The sequence below is a fragment of the Bombina bombina genome, chromosome 4 (assembly GCF_027579735.1).
Source record: "Bombina bombina isolate aBomBom1 chromosome 4, aBomBom1.pri, whole genome shotgun sequence".
Classification (NCBI taxonomy): domain Eukaryota; kingdom Metazoa; phylum Chordata; class Amphibia; order Anura; family Bombinatoridae; genus Bombina; species Bombina bombina.
This window is the reverse complement of record NC_069502.1, coordinates 843946051-843964517: the sequence shown is the minus strand read 5'-3', so window position 1 is coordinate 843964517 and position 18467 is coordinate 843946051. Positions and strand designations below refer to the sequence as shown.

Sequence of the window (18467 nt, the reverse complement as noted above, 5' to 3'; positions counted from 1 at the left end):
CACTGAACAAATGATCTGTATGTAAAGCGTCAACTAGAAGCTGTGAAGAAGGAAAACAGCGTCAATATCCGTACATGTAAGTGCATGTGTGTTTAGTGTCTGAGGGACGCAGGGCGCAGGTGAGTGCACATGTGTCTAAATTACACAGGGTGCCGGTAAGTGTACCTGTCTGAGGGACTCGGGGCGCAGATGAGTGTACGTGTGTGACGTGTATGAGCGATACAGGTGATTGTATTTGTGACATGTCTGTGAGTAGCAGTGTCCAGGTGAGTGTATGTGTGTGCAAAGTATACCAGTGAAACACAGGGCACAAGTGAGTGTACGTGTGTGATATGTCTGACGGGCTCAGGTGAGTGTACGTGTGTGATATGTCTGACGGGCTCAGGTGAGTGTACGTGTGTTGTGTGTCTGATGGATGCAGCACACCAGTGAATGTAATTGTGGGATGTGTTAGAGGGAAGCAGGGCGCAGGTGAGTGTATATGTGTGATGTGTCTGAGGGATGCAGGACACACTTGAGTGTATGTCTGTGATGCGTCTGAGGGATGCTGGATGTGTCTGAAGGATACAGATGAGTGTACACGTGTAACATTCAAATTTTACAATTTCCTTGTGCAGTTCTAAAAAAACTGAAATGTTACCCTATTTATATGATCTATGCAGGTGATGTTAAGACTGAAGTCACACTTGATGCTGAACAGAGAAATTAACTATATGTAAAGAGTCAACTGGATGCTGTGAAGCAGGAAATCAGTGACAATATCAGAACATGTAAGTGCACATTTGTTATGTGTCTGAGGCACGCAGGTGAGTGTACTTGTGTGGTGTGTCTGAGGGACACAGGACACAGGTTAGTGTACATGTGTGCTGTGCATGAGGTACATGGGTTACTGGTAAGTGTGCACATGTGTGGTGTGTGAGAAATAAGGGTTGCAGGTAAGTGTGCACATTTGTTTCATGTAAGAGATGAAGGTTACAGGTGAATGTGCACATGTGTTGTGCATGAAGGACATAGTTTACTGGTGTGTGTGTGCATGTACATTGTTTCCAAAAGATAAGTGGTACAGGTGAGTGTGCATGTGTGTTATGAATAAGACGTGGGTTACAGGTTAATGTGCATGTGTGTTATGAATAAGACGTGGGTTACAGGTTAATGTACATGTGTGTTAAGAATGAGACGTGGGTTACAGGTGAGTGTGCATGTGTGTTATGAATGAGACGTGGGTTACAGGTGAGTGTGCATGTGTGTTATGAATGAGACGTGGGTTACAGGTGAGTGTGCATGTGTGTTATGAATAAGACGTGGGTTACAGGTGAGTGTGCATGTGTGTTATGAATTAGACGTGGGTTACAGGTTAATGTACATGTGTGTTATGAATTAGACGTGGGTTACAGGTTAATGTACATGTGTGTTATGAATGAGACGTGGGTTACAGGTTAATGTATATGTGTGTTATGAATGAGACGTGGGTTACAGGTGAGTGTGCATGTGTGTTATGAATAAGACGTGGGTTACAGGTGAGTGTGCATGTGTGTTATGAATAAGACGTGGGTTACAGGTGAGTGTGCATGTGTGTTATGAATTAGACGTGGGTTACAGGTTAATGTACATGTGTGTTATGAATGAAACGTGGGTTACAGGTTAATGTACATGTGTGTTATGAATGAAACGTGGGTTACAGGTTAATGTACATGTGTGTTATGAATTAGACGTGGGTTACAGGTTAATGTACATGTGTGTTATGAATGAAACGTGGGTTACAGGTTAATGTACATGTGTGTTATGAATTAGACGTGGGTTACAGGTTAATGTACATGTGTGTTATGAATTAGACGTGGGTTACAGGTTAATGTACATGTGTGTTTTGAATGAGACGTGGGTTACAGGTTAATGTACATGTGTGTTATGAATGAGACGTGGGTTACAGGTTAATGTACATGTGTGTTATGAATGAGACGTGGGTTACAGGTTAATGTACATGTGTATAGTTAGGGTTGGAATTCCCCTAGGGTAGAGGGGAATTAGGTGTGGGAACAGATCAAAGCTCTCTAAAATCCCAGCAGGGTCAGCCTATGTATCCCTGGAGGGCAGTGCCTGATATCAAGTTATATATCAAAAAAATATAGAAAAAGAGGTATCTGGTGGCACACTTGAAAAGAGAGCTTATAATTACAATTCATACGTCAGAAAGGCACTAGGAGGAAATTAAATTAAAATATAACTTTTATTATGTTAATTAAAATGAAAACCTTAATTGTGTGTATAAGGGTTAAAATAGGGTATATTTGTGTTAGTGCAATGAAAAGTACCAATTATTGCTGAGTTGTCACCCACGATAACCATAGGGACAGCTGACTTTCTATTATTTTGTACAGTATGAACTGTATAATATACATATAGATTGTCCTATTATTAGTAGGAATATGTTTTTTTTTCTAATCAGTATCAAATACCCCTAATGATGATCTAACTCATTATACATAATTGGAAATAGAATCTAAAATACAGAAAGAAGATATTAATATAAAAATACTGTGTCCTGGATCACGCCGGGTTAAATAAGTTATACCGTAGTTGTATATGTGATTTACAAAATCATATAGTAAGGTAGTATAACAAAATTCCCATACAAACAGGTATGCTAAGCTTAAGTACAGTGATTACCGAAGGGGGGCTTGGACAATATCGCAGGATTCCCCCAAAAACGGTCACAGACTAATTAGCTTAGGCTGAGCAGCAAGAAGTACGTATACTGCCCCACAATTTAGTCTTAAGTTTGGTAACTACCTCACCTGCTAATCACATTTATTATACTGAGTAACCCATAGTGGGTGTCTAAATGTTATTATCAGAACATCTTCCAATAATACAGTGGTGTCCAAAAACACAGTGTTAAATTAAAAAGAAAGTGTGTTGCTTCTCATAGTCAATTACAGGGAAGTAATCCCTAAATAGCGCTTCTTTTATTGTTATATAGGTTAGCTGAAAACCCGGTACTGGGTAGTGTGACGTTTAGTACATATATCCTTTGTTATTACACATCAGAAAAAAATCTTAGGTATTATCCGTGAGAGCAGTGTGGACAGTGGGTGACAACTCAGCAATAATTGGATTGTACTTTTCATTGCACTAACACAAATATACCCTATTTTAACCCTTATACACACAATTAAGGTTTTCATTTTAATTAACATAATAAAAGTTATATTTTAATTTAATTTCCTCCTAGTGCCTTTCTGACGTATGAATTGTAATTATAAGCTCTCTATTCAAGTGTGCCACCGGATACCTCTTTTTCTTTTTCTATATTTTTTTAAATGTTCATGTGTGATATGAATTAGACGTGGGTTACAGGTTAATGTACATGTGTGTTATGAATAAGACGTGGGTTACAGGTTCATGTACATGTGTGATATGAATTAGACAAGCGTTACAGGTTAATGTACATGTGCGTTATGAATTAGACGTGGGTTACAGGTTAATGTGCATGTGTGTTATGAATAAGACGTGGGTTACAGGTTAATGTACATGTGCGTTATGAATTAGACGTGGGTTACAGGTTAATGTACATGTGTGTTATGAATTAGACAAGGGTTACAGGTTAATGTACATGTGCGTTATGAATTAGACGTGGGTTACAGGTTAATTTACATGTGTGTTATTCATAATACACATGTACATTAACCTGTAACCCACGTCTAATTCATAACACACATGTACATTAACCTGTAACCCTTGTCTAATTCATATCACACATGTACATGAACCTGTAACCCACGTCTTATTCATAACACATATGTACATTAACCTGTAACCCACGTCTTATTCATAACACATATGTACATTAACCTGTAACCCACGTCTAATTCATAAGATGTGGGTTACAGGTTAATGCACATGTGTGTTATGAATGAGACGTGGGTTACAGGTTAATGTACATGTGTGTTATGAATGAGACGTGGGTTACAGGTTAATGTACATGTGTGTTATGAATTAGACGTGGGTTACAGGTTAATGTACATGTGTGTTATGAATGAAACGTGGGTTACAGGTTAATGTACATGTGTGTTATGAATTAGACGTGGGTTACAGGTTAATGTACATGTGTGTTATGAATTAGACGTGGGTTACAGGTTAATGTACATGTGTGTTATGAATGAGACGTGGGTTACAGGTTAATGTACATGTGTGTTATGAATGAGACGTGGGTTACAGGTTAATGTACATGTGTGTTATGAATGAGACGTGGGTTACAGGTTAATGTACATGTGTATAGTTAGGGTTGGAATTCCCCTAGGGTAGAGGGGAATTAGGTGTGGGAACAGATCAAAGCTCTCTAAAATCCCAGCAGGGTCAGCCTATGTATCCCTGGAGGGCAGTGCCTGATATCAAGTTATATATCAAAAAAATATAGAAAAAGAGGTATCCGGTGGCACACTTGAAAAGAGAGCTTATAATTACAATTCATACGTCAGAAAGGCACTAGGAGGAAATTAAATTAAAATATAACTTTTATTATGTTAATTAAAATGAAAACCTTAATTGTGTGTATAAGGGTTAAAATAGGGTATATTTGTGTACCAATTATTGCTGAGTTGTCACCCACGATAACCATAGGGACAGCTGACTTTCTATTATTTTGTACAGTATGAACTGTATAATATACATATAGATTGTCCTATTATTAGTAGGAATATGTTTTTTTTCTAATCAGTATCAAATACCCCTAATGATGATCTAACTCATTATACATAATTGGAAATAGAATCTAAAATACAGAAAGAAGATATTAATATAAAAATACTGTGTCCTGGATCACGCCGGGTTAAATAAGTTATACCGTAGTTGTATATGTGATTTACAAAATCATATAGTAAGGTAGTATAACAAAATTCCCATACAAACAGGTATGCTAAGCTTAAGTACAGTGATTACCGAAGGGGGGCTTGGACAATATCGCAGGATTCCCCCAAAAACGGTCACAGACTAATTAGCTTAGGCTGAGCAGCAAGAAGTACGTATACTGCCCCACAATTTAGTCTTAAGTTTGGTAACTACCTCACCTGCTAATCACATTTATTATACTGAGTAACCCATAGTGGGTGTCTAAATGTTATTATCAGAACATCTTCCAATAATACAGTGGTGTCCAAAAACACAGTGTTAAATTAAAAAGAAAGTGTGTTGCTTCTCATAGTCAATTACAGGGAAGTAATCCCTAAATAGCGCTTCTTTTATTGTTATATAGGTTAGCTGAAAACCCGGTACTGGGTAGTGTGACGTTTAGTACATATATCCTTTGTTATTACACATCAGAAAAAAATCTTAGGTATTATCCGTGAGAGCAGTGTGGACAGTGGGTGACAACTCAGCAATAATTGGATTGTACTTTTCATTGCACTAACACAAATATACCCTATTTTAACCCTTATACACACAATTAAGGTTTTCATTTTAATTAACATAATAAAAGTTATATTTTAATTTAATTTCCTCCTAGTGCCTTTCTGACGTATGAATTGTAATTATAAGCTCTCTATTCAAGTGTGCCACCGGATACCTCTCTTTTTCTTTTTCTATATTTTTTTAAATGTTCATGTGTGATATGAATTAGACGTGGGTTACAGGTTAATGTACATGTGTGTTATGAATAAGACGTGGGTTACAGGTTCATGTACATGTGTGATATGAATTAGACAAGCGTTACAGGTTAATGTACATGTGCGTTATGAATTAGACGTGGGTTACAGGTTAATGTGCATGTGTGTTATGAATAAGACGTGGGTTACAGGTTAATGTACATGTGCGTTATGAATTCGACGTGGGTTACAGGTTAATGTACATGTGTGTTATGAATTAGACAAGGGTTACAGGTTAATGTACATGTGTGTTATGAATTAGACAAGGGTTACAGGTTAATTTACATGTGTGTTATTCATAACACACATGTACATTAACCTGTAACCCACGTCTAATTCATAACACACATGTACATTAACCTGTAACCCTTGTCTAATTCATATCACACATGTACATGAACCTGTAACCCACGTCTTATTCATAACACATATGTACATTAACCTGTAACCCACGTCTTATTCATAACACATATGTACATTAACCTGTAACCCACGTCTAATTCATAAGATGTGGGTTACAGGTTAATGTACATGTGTGTTATGAATTAGACAAGGGTTACAGGTTAATGTACATGTGCGTTATGAATTAGACGTGGGTTACAGGTTAATTTGCATGCAGGTTGTTGCTAAGATACCTGGTACAGGTGAGTGTGCATGTATGTGCAGTCTGAGAAGCTGGTTACAGGTGAATGTGTATGTATGTTGCACATGTGGTATATGGATCACAGATTAGTCTGTTTTTAGAGTATGAGGAACATGAATCACAGGTAAGTGTGCACGTGTTTGTGGTGTCTGCAGTGCCTGTTTTACAGATGAGTGTGCATAGTAAATAATTATGTGCACAGAGTTATTTCTGGGTTCTCACTGTACAGGCCGTACTGATGTGACGCCTACAGATGACTCAGCGGTTGAGCACGGAGGGGAACCGTCTGTGTGTGATCAGGTGAAGACTGAGGAGGATGAAGTTCCTATAAATATGGCTACAGGTGAGTAGCTCATATTAAAGGGACATAAACCCACTTTTTTTTTTCTTTCATGATTTAGACAGCATTCAATTTTAAACAACTTTCCAATGTACTTCTTTTATCTAAGTTGCTTCATTGTCTTGATACCATTTGTTGAAAAGCATACCTAAATAGGCTTAGTAGCTGCTGATTGGTGGCTGCATATTGATGCCTCGTATGATTGGCTCACACATGTGCATTGCTATTTCTTCAACAAAGGATATCTACAGAATGAAGCAAATTAGATAATAGAATTAAATCTGAATGTTGTTTAAAATCTATCTGAATCATGAAAGGAAAATCTTGGGTTTCATGTACCTTTAAGTAAAGGGAAGATTCTGTGATGGTGTTATTTTGTCTCTTGTAGCAGTTATGTTTCTCAGATGGTTACACAGAGGTAAAGTTTATTCCATTGTGTGTTCTACTGCTGTGGGTTAGTTTGACCAGGGGTTGGACTTATGTTGCTGGATGCTCTAGGCAACCAAACGGTCAAGTAACTACTGTTTGATCAGTTAATTATCCCCTTCATTGCCTATGTATATTACAAACATTGTTTAAATTAGAAGGATTACAGAAGTTTTTTAATAGGACCTTAAACCGTAACAAGCACAGAACGCAAAGTACAGTAATGTGCAAGTTTGTGAAACAACTGTACTACATAAATAGTTGTATATACTTTTAAAATGTGTCCTCTGTGCTAACTTGGTTCTGCCATATGCAGGTGTCACACGCATTGCAGAGCGCTTGTGTCAAGAAAAGCTATGTACACAGACAAACAGCTCTACTTTTTACTAGTTGCTAGTCACCACTGTGAATGACCTTGCACGCTTCACCAGCAGTGATTCTATGAAATTCATTGTTTGCTCATGCACTGTAGAGGGCAAGTAAAACCTAGGTTACACTATGGTGCTGCCCTACAGAGGGGCACGGAGGCTTATCTGGAACATTCAAAATGCTAGATCTGTGATATAGAAGTTTTTTACCATTTATATTTATCACTAACATTTTTGTTTTATATTAACTTTTACATAATGTATGTTTTTTCTGAAATTGGTATACAGTTTAATGTCTCCTTAAATCCTTTTTCTTTCATACAGGTGGTGAGAGTTCTCAATCCATTACTCCTGGGAATTACTCTTCCTGGCCACTTGGAGGAGGCAAAGATTAAAAAACCCCAAGAGCTCTATAAAACCCCCCTACCTTACTAGTTACTGGTGTTATCTTTGCCTATGCTGGAGGAAGGTGAAGACTGAGGGGCATATTTATGATTGTGCGAGCGGACATTATCCGATGTAGTGGATCATGTCCGCTGCACATCGATAAATGCCGATAGCATACGCTCTCGGCATTTATCATTGCACCAGCATTTCTTGTAAACTGCTGGTGCAATACTGCCCCCTGCAGATTCGCGGCCAAGTCAATCAACCGGATCGGGTTGATTTCTGTCGATTTCTGTCCGCCGCATCAGAGCAGGTGGACAGGTTATGGAGCAGCGGTCTTTAGACATATGGAGCTTGATAAATATGCCCCTGAAAGTATTCCAGAAGTTTTTTTGTGAGAGGGGTTCTCAGACTGATTTGAGGCACATTTTTCCCTACATGAGATACTGATTAATGGAGGGATGTATTGGGAGTATGTGATTAGTAGCACAGTTACACCCTATGGTAGTTAGTCATAAGCCTTCCTCATGTGTAGCCGGGACCAGTCCTTAGCCTCCCTCTGTTGGGTCATCTGTAATTAGAAATTAGCATATGAACTTCCTAGGTTTAGCTTTCAACTAAGAATACCAAGAGAACAAAGCAAAATTGGTGATAAAAGTAAATAGGAAAATTGTTTAAAATGACATTCTCTATTTTAATCATGAAAGTTTATTTTGGACTAGACTGTCCCTTTAACTACACTAAAATGCATATGTTATCTAGAGATCCAATGTCACAGCATGTAGCGAGGAAACAAGCTGTACAAAGTCAATGAGAGAGGCAAATTACCAAAGCCTAATCAAAATATATTAATGGTGGGGGGGAGTTATTTGCTGGTATTTAGCACAATTTTTAAAAAAAAACATAATTTATGCTTACCTGATAAATTTATTTCTCTTGTAGTGTATCCAGTCCACGGATCATCCATTACTTATGGGATATTCTCCTTCCCAACAGGAAGTTGCAAGAGGATCACCCACAGCAGAGCTGCTATATAGCTCCTCCCCTCACTGCCATATCCAGTCATTCGACCGAAACAAGACGAGAAAGGAGAAACCATAGGGTGCAGTGGTGACTGTAGTTTAATTAAAATTTAGACCTGCCTTAAAAGGACAGGGCGGGCCGTGGACTGGATACACTACAAGAGAAATAAATTTATCAGGTAAGCATAAATTATGTTTTCTCTTGTTAAGTGTATCCAGTCCACGGATCATCCATTACTTATGGGATACCAATACCAAAGCTAAAGTACACGGATGATGGGAGGGACAAGGCAGGATTAAACGGAAGGAACCACTGCCTGAAGAACCTTTCTCCCAAAAACAGCCTTCGAAGAACCAAACTATCAAATTTGTAAAATTTTGAAAAGGTGTGAAGCGAAGACCAAGTCGCAGCCTTGCAAATCTGTTCAACAGAGGCCTCATTTTTAAAGGCCCAGGTGGAAGCCACAGCTCTAGTAGAATGAGCTGCAATCCTTTCAGGGGGCTGCTGTCCAGCAGTCTCATAGACTAAGTGAATTATGCTCCGAAGCCAAAAGGAAAGAGAGGTTGCCGAAGCTTTTTGACCTCTCCTCTGTCCAGAGTAAACGACAAACAGGGAAGATGTTTGGCGAAAATCTTTAGTAGCTTGTAAGTAAAACTTCAAGGCACGGACTACGTCCAGATTATGTAAGAGACGTTCCTTCTTTGAAGAAGGATTAGGACACAATGATGGAACAACAATCTCTTGATTGATATTCTTGTTAGAAACCACCTTAGTTAAAAACCCAGGTTTGGTACGCAGAACTACCTTATCTGCATGAAAAATCAGATAAGAAGAATCACATTGTAAGGCAGATAGCTCAGAGACTCTTCAAGCCGAGGAAATAGCCATCAAAAACAGAACTTTCCAAGATAAAAGTTTAATATCAATGGAATGAAGGGGTTCAAACGGAACTCCTTGAAGAACTTTAAGAACCAAGTTTAAGCTCCACGGGGGAGCAACAGTTTTAAACACAGGCTTAATTCTAACCAAAGCCTGACAAAAAGCCTGGACGTCTGGAACCTCTGCCAGACGCTTGTGCAAAAGAATAGACAGAGCAGAGATCTGTCCTTTTAAAGAACTAGCTGATAATCCTTTGTCCAAACCCTCTTGGAGAAAGGACAATATCCTAGGAATCCTAACCTTACTCCATGAGTAATTCTTGGATTCACACCAATAAAGATATTTTCGCCATATCTTATGGTAGATTTTCCTGGTGACAGGCTTTCGTGCCTGTATTAAGGTATCAATGACTGACTCGGAGAAGCCATGCCTTGATAGAATCAAGCGTTCAATCTCCATGCAGTCAGTCTCAGAGAAATTAGATTTGGATGATTGAAAGGACCTTGTATTAGAAGGTCCTGCCTCAGAGGCAGAGTCCATGGTGGAAAGGATGACATGTCCACTAGATCTGCATACCAGGTCCTGCGTGGCCACGCAGGCGCTATCAGAATCACCGATGCTCTCTCCTGCTTGATTTTGGCAATCAGTCGAGGGAGCAGAGGAAACGGTGGAAACACATAAGCCAGGTTGAAGAACCAAGGAGCTGCTAGAGCATCTATCAGCGTTGCTCCCGGGTCCCTGGACCTGGATCCGTAACAAGGAAGCTTGTCGTTCTGGCGAGACGCCATGAGATCCAGTTCTGGTTTGCTCCAACGATGGATCAGTTGAGCAAACACCTCCGGATGGAGTTCCCACTCCCCCGGATGAAAAGTCTGACGACTTAGAAAATCCGCCTCCCAGTTCTCTACGCCTGGGATGTGGATCGCTGACAGATGGCGAGAGTGAGACTCTGCCCAGCGAATTATCTTTGAGACTTCTAACATCGCTAGGGAACTCCTGGTTCCCCCTTGATGGTTGATGTAAGCCACAGTCGTGATGTTGTCCGACTGAAATCTGATGAACCTCAGTGTTGCTAACTGAGGCCAAGCTAGAAGAGCATTGAATATTGCTCTTAACTCCAGAATATTTATTGGGAGGAGTTTCTCCTCCTGAGTCCACGATCCCTGAGCCTTCAGGGAGTTCCAGACTGCGCCCCAACCTAGAAGGCTGGCATCTGTTGTTACAATCGTCCAATCTGGCCTGCGAAAGGTCATACCCTTGGACAGATGGACCCGAGATAGCCACCAGTGAAGAGAATCTCTGGTCTCTTGATCCAGATTTAGTAGAGGGGACAAATCTGAGTAATCCCCATTCCACTGACTTAGCATGCATAATTGCAGCAGTCTGAGATGCAGGCGCGCAAATGGCACTATGTCCATTGCCGCTACCATTAAGCCGATTACTTCCATGCACTGAGCCACTGACGGACGTGGAATGGAATGAAGGACACGGCAAGCATTTAGAAGTTTTGATAACCTGGACTCCGTCAGGTAAATTTTAATCTCTACAGAATCTATAAGAGTCCCTAGGAAGGTGTCTCTTGTGAGTGGGGATAGAGAACTCTTTTCCACGTTCACTTTCCACCCATGCGACCTCAGAAATGCCAGAACTATCTCTGTATGAGACTTGGCAATTTGAAAGCTTGACGCCTGTATCAGGATGTCGTCTAGATACGGAGCCACAGCTATGCCTCGTGGTCTTAGAACCGCCAGAAGTGAGCTCAGAACCTTTGTAAAGATTCTCGGGGCTGTGGCCAACCCGAAGGGAAGAGCTACAAATTGGTAATGCCTGTCTAGAAAGGCAAACCTTAGGAACCGATGATGATCTTTGTGAATCGGTATGTGAAGGTAGGCATCCTTTAAGTCCTCTGTGGTCATGTACTGACCCTCTTGGATCATGGGTAGGATGGTCCGAATAGTTTCCATTTTGAATGATGGAACTCTGAGGAATTTGTTTAAAATCTTTAGATCCAAGATTGGTCTGAAGGTTCCCTCTTTCTTGGGAACCACAAACAGATTTGAATAAAACCCCTGTCCCTGTTCCGTCCGCGGAACTGGATGGATCACTCCCATTACTAGGAGGTCTTGCACACAGCTTAAGAATGCCTCTTTCTTTATCTGGTTTGCTGATAACCTTGAAAGATGAAATCTCCCTTGTGGAGGAGAAGCTTTGAAGGCCAGAAGATATCCCTGAGATATGATCTCCAACGCCCAGGGATCCTGAACATCTCTTGCCCACGCCTGGGCGAAGAGAGAAAGTCTGCCCCCCCACTAGATCCGTTTCCGGATAGGGGGCCGTTCCTTCATGCTGTCTTGGGGGCAGCAGCAGGTTTTCTGTCCTGCTTGCCCTTGTTCCAGGACTGGTTAGGTTTCCAGGCCTGTCTGGAATGAGCAACAGTTCTCTCTTGTTTTGAAGCGGAGGAAGTTGATGCTGCTCCTGCTTTGAAATTTCGAAAGGCACGAAAATTAGACTGTTTGGCCTTTGATTTGGCCCTGTCCTGAGGAAGGGTATGACCCTTGCCTCCAGTAATGTCAGCAATAATTTCCTTCAAGCCAGGCCCGAATAAGGTCTGCCCCTTGAAAGGAATGTTGAGTAATTTAGACTTTGAAGTCACGTCAGCTGACCAGGATTTAAGCCATAGCGCCCTCCGCGCCTGGATGGCGAATCCGGAATTCTTAGCCGTTAGTTTAGTCAAATGAACAATGGCATCAGAAACAAATGAGTTAGCTAGCTTAAGCGTTCTAAGCTTGTCAATAATTTCCTTCAATGGAGCTGTATGGATGGCCTCTTCCAGGGCCTCAAACCAGAATGCCGCCGCAGCAGTGACAGGCGCAATGCATGCAAGGGGCTGCAAAATAAAACCTTGTTGAATAAACATTTTCTTAAGGTAACCCTCTAATTTTTTATCCATTGGATCTGAAAAAGCACAACTGTCCTCAACCGGGATAGTGGTACGCTTTGCTAAAGTAGAAACTGCTCCCTCCACCTTAGGGACCGTCTGCCATAAGTCCCGTGTAGTGGCGTCTATTGGAAACATTTTTCTAAATATAGGAGGTGGGGAAAAGGGCACATCGGGTCTATCCCACTCCTTGCTAATAATTTCTGTAAGCCTTTTAGGTATAGGAAAAACGTCAGTACACACCGGCACCGCATAGTATCTATCCAGCCTACACAATTTCTCTGAAATTGCAACTGTGTTACAGTCATTCAGAGCAGCTAATACCTCCCCAAGCAATACACTGAGGTTCTCAAGCTTAAATTTAAAATGAGAAATCTCTGAATCAGGTTTCGCCGAGTCAGAGATGTCACCCACAGAATGAAGCTCTCCGTCCTCATGTTCTGCATACTGTGACGCAGTATCAGACATGGCTCTTACAGCATTTGCGCGCTCTGTATCTCTCCTAACCCCAGAGCTATCGCGCTTGCCTCTTAATTCAGGCAATCTAGATAATACCTCTGACAGGGTATTATTCATGATTGCAGCCATGTCCTGCAAGGTAATCGCTATGGGCGTCCCTGATGTAATTGGCGCCATATTAGCGTACGTCCCCTGAGCGGGAGGCGAAGGGTCTGACACGTGGGGAGAGTTAGTCGGCATAACTTCCCCCTCGACAGAACCCTCTGGTGATAATTCTTTTATAGATAAAGACTGATCTTTACTGTTTAAGGTGAAATCAATACATTTAGTACACATTCTCCTATGGGGCTCCACCATGGCTTTCAAACATAATGAACAAGTAGGTTCCTCTGTATCCTACATGTTTAAACAGACTAGCAATGAGACTAGCAAGCTTGGAAAACACTTAAAACAAGTTTACAAGCAATATAAAAAACGTTACTGCGCCTTTAAGAAACACAAATTTTGTCCATATTTGAAATAACAGTAAAAAAAGGCAGTTACACTAACGAAATTTTTACAGTGTATGTAACAAGTTAGCAGAGCATTGCACCCACTTGCAAATGGATGATTAACCCCTTAATACCAAAAACGGAATAACAAATGACAAAAACGTTTTTTTAAACAGTCACAACAACTGCCACAGCTCTACTGTGGCTTTTTACCTCCCTCAATACGACTTTTGAAGCCTTTTGAGCCCTTCAGAGAAGTCCTGGAACATGCAGGTAGAAGCTGGATGTCTGTGTCTGTAATTTTTGCTGAGCAAAAAAGTGCTAAAATAGGCCCCTCCCACTCATATTACAACAGTAGAAAGCCTCAAGGAACTGTTTCTAGGCAAAATTCAAGCCAGCCATGTGGAAAAAACTAGGCCCCAATAAGTTTTATCACCAAACATATATAAAAAACGATTAAACATGCCAGCAAACGTTTTAAAATACACTTTTATAAGAGTATGTATCTCTATTAATAAGCCTGATACCAGTCGCTATCACGGCATTTAAGGCTTTACTTACATTACTTCGGTATCAGCAGCATTTTCTAGCAAATTCCATCCCTAGAAAAATATTTTAACTGCACATACCTTATTGCAGGAAAACCTGCACGCTATTCCCCCTCTGAAGTTACCTCACTCCTCAGAATATGTGAGAACAGCAAAGGATCTTAGTTACTTCTGCTAAGATCATAGAAAATGCAGGCAGATTCTTCTTCCAAATACTGCCTGAGATAAACAGTACACTCCGGTACCATTTAAAAATAACAAACTTTTGATTGAAGAAATAAACTAAGTCTAAAACACCACAGTCCTCTTACGACCTCCATCTTAGTTGAGAGTTGCAAGAGAATGACTGGATATGGCAGTGAGGGGAGGAGCTATATAGCAACTCTGCTGTGGGTGATCCTCTTGCAACTTCCTGTTGGGAAGGAGAATATCCCATAAGTAATGGATGATCCGTGGACTGGATACACTTAACAAGATAATTTTTTTTTTAAATAATCATAAAGTGTAGTTGTGTGACTGATGTAATTTTAATGCTGAAATTTTATCTGAACACAATTTTAGAAGCACTACTTTTTAAATTGCATTACAAAAACTGAATTAATTTCAGAAATATTTATTTGCATATATTTCATACACATTACTTTTTTTATATATAAAATAATAATCTGAATTAATTATATTTATTTAGAAGTAAAGAACATGTGGTATTAATGCGACATTCAGAATGCTTTGTGCAAACAAGTAATAGTTATAAAGAGTAGTTTTGGAACTGAAATAATTAAATTACTCAGATTGTATATGAACACAATTTGAAAAGCTCTAAAATACTGTACATTTAAAAAGAATATATGTAAAAAAAAAATCAACTGTATTAATTTCTATTTATTTCAGTCATTTACAAATAAGGGATTATGGGGAGCCTTTAAAAATATGCGCTAACTTCCCTTAAAGGGACAGTGTACATCTTAGTCATCTTAAAGTCTTACCTTAGATTACGTTGCAAATAGCCTCCTGCACCCATTCTATATCATGCAGCAGGAATGGTAAAGTTATTTTAAAATTAATATTGTTTCTGGCCATTTTGAAATGGCTGCCAAGCTCCGGCCACTGATGACATCACAATTTGGGCTATATTTAGGCACTCTGCTGAATAGCATTGACAGTCTGAATCCAACTAGGGAACCTTTTTTGATTGGACTCCATATGCAGCCTTAGCTTGTGATGTCATCAGTGGGCGGAGCTTGACAGCCATTTCAAAGTGGCCAGAAACCATATTTATTTTAAAATAACTTTTTTTTTGCTGTTCCTGCTGCATGATATAGAAAAGGTGCAGGAGGCTATTTGCAGCTTAATCTAAGGCAAGACTTTAAGATGAATAAGGTATATACTGTCCCTTTTAAGCTTTAGCATGGAAGCTGGGGAAAGGTGCTGGAATAATAGCCAGTCCCCTCCCCTTTTGGTAGACACTAATTCAGAACAGTTAAAATGTTTTCAAAATATTATATCTTTAATAAATAACATTACTCCCATTGTATTTCTTATCAACAGGTGAATTTACAAACTGCAGTAATCCTAGTCATGGTCAGACTACAGATACTTCTTTCAATTTTCTTCAATATAAAAAAAGCCACGTGGGAAATTTGTTCTAAACATGAGAATTGTTTTACTTGGAAATCACATTTTATTAGTGATCTGAGTGTGCACACAGGAGAAAGAATTTCTTTCATGTAATTAGCAAGAGTCCATGAGCTAGTGACGTATGGGATATACATTCCTACCAGGAGGGGCAAAGTTTCCCAAACCTCAAAATGCCTATAAATACACCCCTCACCACACCCACAATTCAGTTTTACAAACTTTGCCTCCGATGGAGGTGGTGAAGTAAGTTTGTGCTAGATTCTACGTTGATATGCGCTCCGCAGCAAGTTGGAGCCCGGTTTTCCTCTCAGCGTGCAGTGAATGTCAGAGGGATGTGAGGAGAGTATTGCCTATTTGAATGCAGTGATCTCCTTCTACGAGGTCTATTTCATAGGTTCTCTGTTATCGGTCGTAGAGATTCATCTCTTACCTCCCTTTTCAGATCGACGATATACTCTTATATATACCATTACCTCTGCTGATTCTCGTTTCAGTACTGGTTTGGCTATCTGCTATATGTAGATGAGTGTCCTGGGGTAAGTAAGTCTTATTTTCTGTGACACTCCAAGCTATGGTTGGGCACTTTGTTTATAAAGTTCTAAATATATGTATTCAAACATTTATTTGCCTTGACTCAGAATGTTCAACTTTCCTTATTTTCAGACAGTCAGTTTCATATTTGGGATAATGCATTTTGATTTGACCATTTTTTCTTACCTTAAAATTTGACTTTTTCCCTGTGGGCTGTTAGGCTCACGGGGGCTGAAAATGCTTCATTTTATTGCGTCATTCTTGGCGCGGACTTTTTTGGCGCAAAAATTCTATTTCCGTTTCCGGCGTCATACGTGTCGCCGGAAGTTGCGTCATTTTTTGACGTTATTTCGCGCCAAAAATGTCGGCGTTCCGGATGTGGCGTCATTTTTGGCGCCAAAAAGCATTTAGGCGCCAAATAATGTGGGCGTCTTATTTGGCGCGAAAAAATATGGGCGTCGCTTTTGTCTCCACATTATTTAAGTCTCATTTTTTTATTGCTTCTGGTTGCTAGAAGCTTGTTCTTTGGCATTTTTTTTTTCCCATTCCTGAAACTGTCATTTAAGGAATTTGATCAATTTTGCTTTATATGTTGTTTTTTCTCTTACATATTGCAAGATGTCTCACGTTGCATCTGAGCCAGAAGATACTACAGGAAAATCGCTGTCAAGTGCTGAATCTACCAAAGCTAAGTGTATCTGCTGTAAACTTTTGGTAGCTATTTCTCCAGCTGTTGTTTGTATTGATTGTCATGACAAACTTGTTAAAGCAGATAATATTTCCTTTAGTAAAGTACCATTGCCTGTTGCAGTTCCCTCAACATCTAAGGTGCAGAATGTTCCTGATAATATAAGAGATTTTGTTTCTGAATCCATAAAGAAGGCTATGTCTGTTATTTCTCCTTCTAGTAAACGTAAAAAATCTTTTAAAACTTCTCTCCCTACAGATGAATTTTTAAATGAACATCATCATTCTGATTCTGATGACTCCTCTGGTTCAGAGGATTCTATCTCTGAGGTTGATGCTGATAAATCTTCATATTTATTTAAAATGGAATTTATTCGTTCTTTACTTAAAGAAGTTCTAATTGCTTTAGAAATAGAGGATTCTGGTCCTCTTGATACTAATTCTAAACGTTTAGATAAGGTATTTAAAGCTCCTGTGGTTATTCCAGAAGTTTTTCCTGTTCCTAATGCTATTTCTGCAGTAATTTCCAAAGAATGGGATAAATTGGGTAATTCATTTACTCCTTCTAAACGTTTTAAGCATTTATATCCTGTGCCGTCTGACAGATTAGAATTTTGGGACAAAATCCCTAAAGTTGATGGGGCTATTTCTACCCTTGCTAAACGTACTACTATTCCTACGTCAGATGGTACTTCGTTTAAGGATCCCCTAGATAGGAAAATTGAGTCCTTTCTAAGAAAAGCTTATCTGTGTTCAGGTAATCTTCTTAGACCTGCTATATCTTTGGCTGATGTTGCTGCAGCTTCAACTTTTTGGTTGGAAACTTTAGCGCAACAAGTAACACATCGTGATTCTCATGACATTATTATTCTTCTTCAGCATGCTAATAATTTTATCTGTGATGCCATTTTTGATATTATCAGAGTTGATGTCAGGTTTATGTCTCTAGCTATTTTAGCTAGAAGAGCTTTATGGCTTAAAACTTGGAATGCTGATATGGCTTCTAAATCAACTTTACTTTCTATTTCTTTCCAGGGTAACAAATTATTTGGTTCTCAGTTGGATTCCATCATTTCAACTGTTACTGGTGGGAAAGGAACTTTTTTACCACAGGATAAAAAATCTAAAGGTAAAAGCAGAGCTAATAATCGTTTTCGTTCCTTTCGTTTCAACAAAGAACAAAAGCCTGATCCTTCATCCTCAGGAGCAGTTTCAGTTTGGAAACCATCTCCAGTCTGGAATAAATCCAAGCCAGCTAAAAAGGCAAAGCCTGCTTCTAAGTCCACATGAAGGTGCGGCCCTCATTCCAGCTCAGCTGGTAGGGGGCAGGTTACGTTTTTTCAAGGAAATTTGGATCAATTCTGTTCACAATCTTTGGATTCAGAACATTGTTTCAGAAGGGTACAGAATTGGTTTCAAGATAAGACCTCCTGCAAAGAGATTTTTTCTTTCCCGTGTCCCAGTAAATCC

The 18467-nt window shown here is 39.6% G+C and overlaps 1 long non-coding RNA gene across 1 annotated transcript in view; it reads left to right on the top strand.

The window, feature by feature from the left end:
• Positions 1-279: 279 nt before the first annotated feature.
• LOC128657244 (uncharacterized) overlaps positions 280-18467 on the top strand; it is a 64478-nt gene continuing 46290 nt past the window's right edge. Inside the window, exons 1-2 of the long non-coding RNA XR_008402095.1 lie at positions 280-770; positions 6512-6625. This is a non-coding gene — a long non-coding RNA (uncharacterized LOC128657244). The remainder of the gene's footprint in view (positions 771-6511; positions 6626-18467) is intronic.